Source organism: Rattus norvegicus, chromosome 4 (genome assembly GCF_036323735.1).
Source record: "Rattus norvegicus strain BN/NHsdMcwi chromosome 4, GRCr8, whole genome shotgun sequence".
Classification (NCBI taxonomy): Eukaryota; Metazoa; Chordata; class Mammalia; order Rodentia; family Muridae; genus Rattus; species Rattus norvegicus.
This window is the reverse complement of record NC_086022.1, coordinates 31,854,983-31,860,701: the sequence shown is the minus strand read 5'-3', so window position 1 is coordinate 31,860,701 and position 5,719 is coordinate 31,854,983. Positions and strand designations below refer to the sequence as shown.

The window sequence follows — 5,719 nt, the reverse complement described above, 5'->3', positions numbered from 1 at the left end:
GGAGAGAGGAGCTGTGTTTACATTTCCTCAGGCTGGCTTTCCAGCTGAGGAGCCGCAGAGAAAGGCTATCAGACCACGGCTGGAGAATCTTCTCAGAAAGAAGAAAACCCAAGGGACTCAACAATGAGAAATGAGAGCCTAGAGTAAGCCCTGGGAGCTGTGCTCTGCTGGCTATGCTGTCTAGGTCCATGTAAGTCTTATAAAGGATTCTTAAACGTGGCTTTGGGTTACTGTTGTCTCGATACCATTTTTCTGTCTGACGGTAGCCATGACCTCTCCCCACCTCATACATGCCTTCTGTACCTATAAGAAAGGCAAGAAAAAAAATGCCTCTCCAACTCTCCCGTCATTTCATCAGAACCATGTACAGTGACCTGCCCTCAAATAGGATCGAGCTGGAATGCTAAACATAGAATAAGTCTGACTATCCCTGCAGCGTACCCCAGGTTATGTGGGAACTCAGCCCTGCTCCTCTCCTTCCCTATAGTTAGTCAGAGGACAAGTATTTGTGACTGATGAACGGAGTACTTCGTGTCTCGCTCTGCAGTGCATAAATGGGAATTATAGAAGTCGTGATGGGTCTTTCCCGACAAACATAAATCAGGATAGATAAAAGGGATGGAAATTAGAAGCAGAAAGCGATGTGTGAACGGAGCCCGTGGCCAGCCATTCGTGCTCATCCGCTTCCCCATCTGTTTTATTTGCATGCAGGAATCATCTCCTTGTTTCCATCTGAAGCTCCCTTTTCTAGAAGGTCAGAGCCTTTCCTTCCCACTTATGTGTGAAATAAACACAACCCAGTAATCTTCCTTCCTCAAGCCCCTCCAGCTTACATGCTTTGGGTAACTGATCTTTATCTCTGTGAAGAAGTTGAGATTAAACTGGAAGTGGGAGGAGCCTATCATTTTGACACGGTGTATTATTATCTATTTCAAGAAACAAAGAAACGAAGAACTTCTAGGTGTGTAAGGGAAAGGTCATGCTGAAGGAAAGCCCTATTATTTTCTTTTTCAAATGTCCTTGGCACAGAAACAAAATACTCGTCAGAACGGACCCAAACTCTCATTACATTGGCACATCTCTACCGAAGATTGTCTTGGCCATTTTTAAGGAAGGAGCTGAGGCAGTGTGAGTGAGTGATAAAGGTGCATATGCAGGCTGTAAAGAGCACACAGGGCAAACACTGCTCTAAGAAATGTCTTGTGCCTGCTTCTACAGGGTAATATATGCCAGGAGATGGTTTCAGGTTGGCAGAAATCCCAGCTCCCCTGTTGCGACCTATGGCGTCACCCTCAGGGTGAGTGCAAAGTGTGTGGTTGTTTCGGCCATTATTAGCAGGGTGACAGTCAAGGGTAACATGCCCTCTAGGAACAAGAAGAAAGGTATTCACTTTTAACACTTAAAACATGGGATGGTTTTATATATCCTCACTAAAGTCTGCAGGGGAAGATTGGCTTTTTTTTTGCCTCTGAAAACTATCACTGTCGGTTCTATATGTCAGCCACCAGCTATTTAACAGACACTCCCTTGTGCATATGTTTGTAGGATGTTTACAGATAAGGTGCTGAAGCTCAGGGGAGGCTCTATAATTTTTCCAGGATCATACAGCACATAAAATAGTAGATCTAGAAATAACTAAGCATGCCTGCTTTCAAAATGCATCCTCTACCCACTGGAGGACAGTTTCTCTAAATAAATAGGCTGTTATTCATAATACCAAGATCTGAAATCAACCTAGCATCCACCAATGGATGAGGAGATATTGAAATGAAAGCATGCCATGTATATACAATGGAACACTTTCTGACTTCTGAAAGGGGGAAACTTCATTAGTTGAGGCAACACGAGTGAACCTGGAAGACAATACATTGAGTGAAATATACCAGACACAGAAAGACAAATGCCATAGCTTTCCACATATGTATGAAATCTTAAAAAGACTAGGTTTTCTTTAAGGTGCTGCCGCTGGGAATTTGACCATGCCAACAGTGAGCAGGTGGGCAACACGAATTGGACTTGAATTTTTTCGTTTCGTTTTCTCCTCCTTCTCTTCCTCCTCTTCCTGTTCCTCCTCTTCCTCCTCCTCCTCTTCCTCCTCTTCCTCCTACTCCTTCTCCTCCTTTTCCTTGTCCTCCTCCTCCTTCTCCTCCTCCTCCTCTTCCTCCTCCTCTTCCTTCTCTTCCTCCCCCTCTTCCTCCTCCTCTTCTTCCTTCTCTCCTTCCCCTCTTCCTCCTCCTCTTCTTCCTTTCCTCCTCTTCTTCCTTCTCTTCCTCCTCCTCCTCTTCTTCCTTTCCTCCTCTTCTTCCTTCTCTTCCTCCCCCTCTTCCTCCTCCTCTTCTTCCTTCTCTCCTTCCCCTCTTCCTCCTCCTCTTCTTCCTTTCCTCCTCTTCTTCCTTCTCTTCCTCCCCCTCTTCTTCCTCCTCCTCCTCTTCTTCCCCCTCCTCCACCTCCTCCTCCTCTTCTTTTCTTCTTCTCTTTAGTGGAAAGTCACAAAATTAGGAACTGAACCTGAAAGGACTGGGAAGTAAGTGTGAATGGGTACATGGTGGGAAATTCACAATAATTAATTAAAATATTGTGTAGAGAAAGTATAATTCACAGAAGTAGAGGATTGTGTGCTGGTTATCAAGGCTAGAGAGAGAAGGGTAGATACAAGGGAAAGTACATAATGTCCAGTCATGAAACAATGTGTTCAGGACTTGCTGTTTCATGAGATGACTCAAGTGAGTAACCGTGCAATATTGTGTTGTGCAGTTCAAAACTGCTGAGGTTTTAAGTATTCTTACCACAAAAAAAAATGAGTGCGCGAGTCAATGGGTATGCTAACTAGCTTGACATAATCATTCAATGGTATACATTTATAGCAAATTATCATATTGTAGACCATAGATGTGCAGAATTATTTGTTAATTAGAAATACAAACTTGGCTGAGCTCAAAGCACAGATCTGTAATCCCAGCCCTCAGGAGGCTAAGGTTGAAGCATCAGGAGTACAAGGTCATGTTCAGTCACACAGTGATTTGAAGCCAGCCTGGACTCCCTAAGACCCTGCTTCAGCAAACACCAAAACGTAAAAATTAAAACTAAAGGTTTAAATTAAATAATAATCAAGTTTGGCATGCCACTTTTAAAATACAACAGCGCATTGCATGGATAGACTATTAATGCGATGGTTCCTCTCATGGAGAGCTAAAATACCAACCACAAAGCAAAAAGGGTTGTCTTAGGTAGGGTTTCTATTGCTACAATGAATCACCATGATCAAAAGGCAAGTTGGGGAGGAAAGGGTTTATTCAGTTTACACCACCACATTGTTGTTCATCACCAAATGAACTCGGGCCAGGAGCTCAAACAGAGCAGGAACCTGGAAACAGGAGTTGGTCCAGTGGCCACGGAGGGGTGCTGCTTACTGTCCTGCTCCTCATGAGCTTGCTCAGCCTGCTTTCTTATAGAACCTAGGACCACACACCATGGGCTGGGCTCTCCCTCATTGATCACTATTGATCTCACAGAGAAGAATGCCTCTATGAGATCCAGTGGTAAGGCATTTTCTCAACTGAGGCTCCTTTCTGTCTGATGACTCTAACTTGTGTCAAGTTGATACACAGAGCCAGCTAGCACAAACATGTTCATGGTCGTATTATAAACTTTTATAAGACAAATACAAGGATGTTTTGTCAAGGGTACTAGGAGAGTCTGATTATAGTCCTGAGACAACCAGGCTATCAATTCTAACCTCACGTGGGTTCCTCATTCTTTAGCATTATCTTTACCTTGAAGGAAAGCAATAAAATGAGTGAACTGTGGAGCCAAGTTTGAGACTGGCGCTTATCTACTCAGTGGCTCTGCCGCCTTAAACAAGGAAGCTAACTTATCTGAACCTGTTTCTATGGATGACGCTATGCTGCTGAAATGTGACTCTGGGCACCGTAAGGAATGCGGCACAGACTCCCTCATTGCCGTGACTACCTGTCCTGGGGTAGCATCAACACTTCAGTGACTGCTGGGGCACTGATGCACCTACCTACCTTTACTGTCTTTCTTGGGGGCGGGGCATATTTTATGTATTTACATTTCAAATGTTATCTTCTTTCCCCTCTCCCCCTGCTTCTATGAGGATGCTCCCACTCCCTCCCACCCACTCCAACCTCAATGCCATGCCTTTCCCCTACCTTGGGGGAAATGAGCCTTCACAGGACCAAGGCCTCCTATTGATGCTGAACAAGGCCATCCTCTACTACATATGTGGCTGGAGTCATGGGTCCCTCCATGTGTACCTATTGGTTGGGAGTTTAGTCTCTGGGAGCTCTGGTGCAGTCTGGTTGGTCGATATTGTCGTTTTTCCTATGAGGTTGCAAACCCCTTCAGCTCCTACAGTCTTTTCTCTAACTCCTCCATTGGGGTCCCCTTGTTCAGTCCAATGGTGAGCTGCAACCGTCCTCATCTGTATCAGTAGGACTCTGGCAGAGCATCTCAGGAGACATCCCTATCAGGCTCCTGTCAGCAAGCACTTCTTGGCATCAGCAATAGCGTCTGGGTTTGGTGGCTGCATATGGGATGGATCCCCAGGTGGGGCAGCCTCTGGATGACTCACCCTTTGCTCCACTCTTTGTCCCTGTATTTCCTCCCATGAGTATTTTGTTCTCCCTTCTAAGAAAGAATAAAGCATCCAACATTTTGGTCTTCCTTCTTCTTGAGCTTTCTTTAATCTCTTCCTTTCAAGGGTGTTGTGCTGAGGAAACAGCCCCATTTACTTCGGAGGGTTTCTCCAGAGAACCCTTCATTCACTCAGTGTTCCCACTACTTTCTCCCAGAGTTGGCAGTTTCCCTCCTTCCCTCCCTCTAGCCTCACCAGCCCCTCCCTCCCTGCCAGCTCTTCCCTCCCAGCTCCTTCCTTCTCTGCTGTGTATGTCTTCATCAGCACCTAAGCTCCCCAGGGCAGTAAACTTGCCCTTCTGCATATTTGTCAAGTACCGGGTGCATTTAGAGAGCTAAATAAAAAGTAAACACTACACAGTCAGAGCGAGCTCATTCAATAAAATGCCTCAGATATTATCTCTAGGCCCCTAATTATTCCAGATCTATAGACAGGAGAAACATAAACAGACAACCGCCTTCAAAATAATCAATGTTTCGGAAACAGGCTGTCAAGGTGGACGGAGAGTAGAGATGTTCCGATGTTCCCTGTCTTCACCTTCTTGAGAGAAGCTGCTTTTGACACTGATGAGCGTTAAAGGGTCAGCTCTGTGCTGAGGACTAGTGTAACTTTTGCCTTTCCCCAGAATCTTCTACCAGAGCCAGTCCGATAAAACCTCTCAGGAAATTCCTCTGGAGTGTGTAGATGGTGTGTCACAATCCCTTAGCCATGCTACATTGATATGTAGGAGCCTAAACTCTAGGCTCCTAGAAAGTGCCAGGAGGAAAAGGAGGAAGAACAGGAAGGAGGAAGGATGGGAGAAGGAAGGATCTTGCTGAATCCAGTGACCAACAAGAATGAAAGAATTTGTGAGAGATTTTCAAACATTGAGGAAATGGAATGTTTTCCTCTTCCTAGCTTTTCTGAGACTTTTCTGAGACCCTTCATACACATTAGGATATGCAATTGGGATGTTTTTAAATATATGTGCATTGTGTGATGACTGCCACAGTGAAGCTAACTGACAACCTACGGCCGCAAGGTTACCATATTTGTGCACAGGTTGAGTGGTAACAACACTTG

At 45.0% G+C, this 5,719-nt stretch overlaps 1 long non-coding RNA gene across 1 annotated transcript in view; it reads left to right on the top strand.

Moving 5' to 3' along the window:
• The window catches only part of LOC108350668 (uncharacterized), an 8,587-nt gene extending 3,911 nt beyond the window's left edge, over positions 1–4,676 (top strand). Inside the window, exon 3 of the long non-coding RNA XR_001837524.3 lies at positions 1–4,676. This exon is cut by the window's left edge and continues 451 nt beyond it. This is a non-coding gene — a long non-coding RNA (uncharacterized LOC108350668).
• Positions 4,677–5,719: the final 1,043 nt, after the last annotated feature.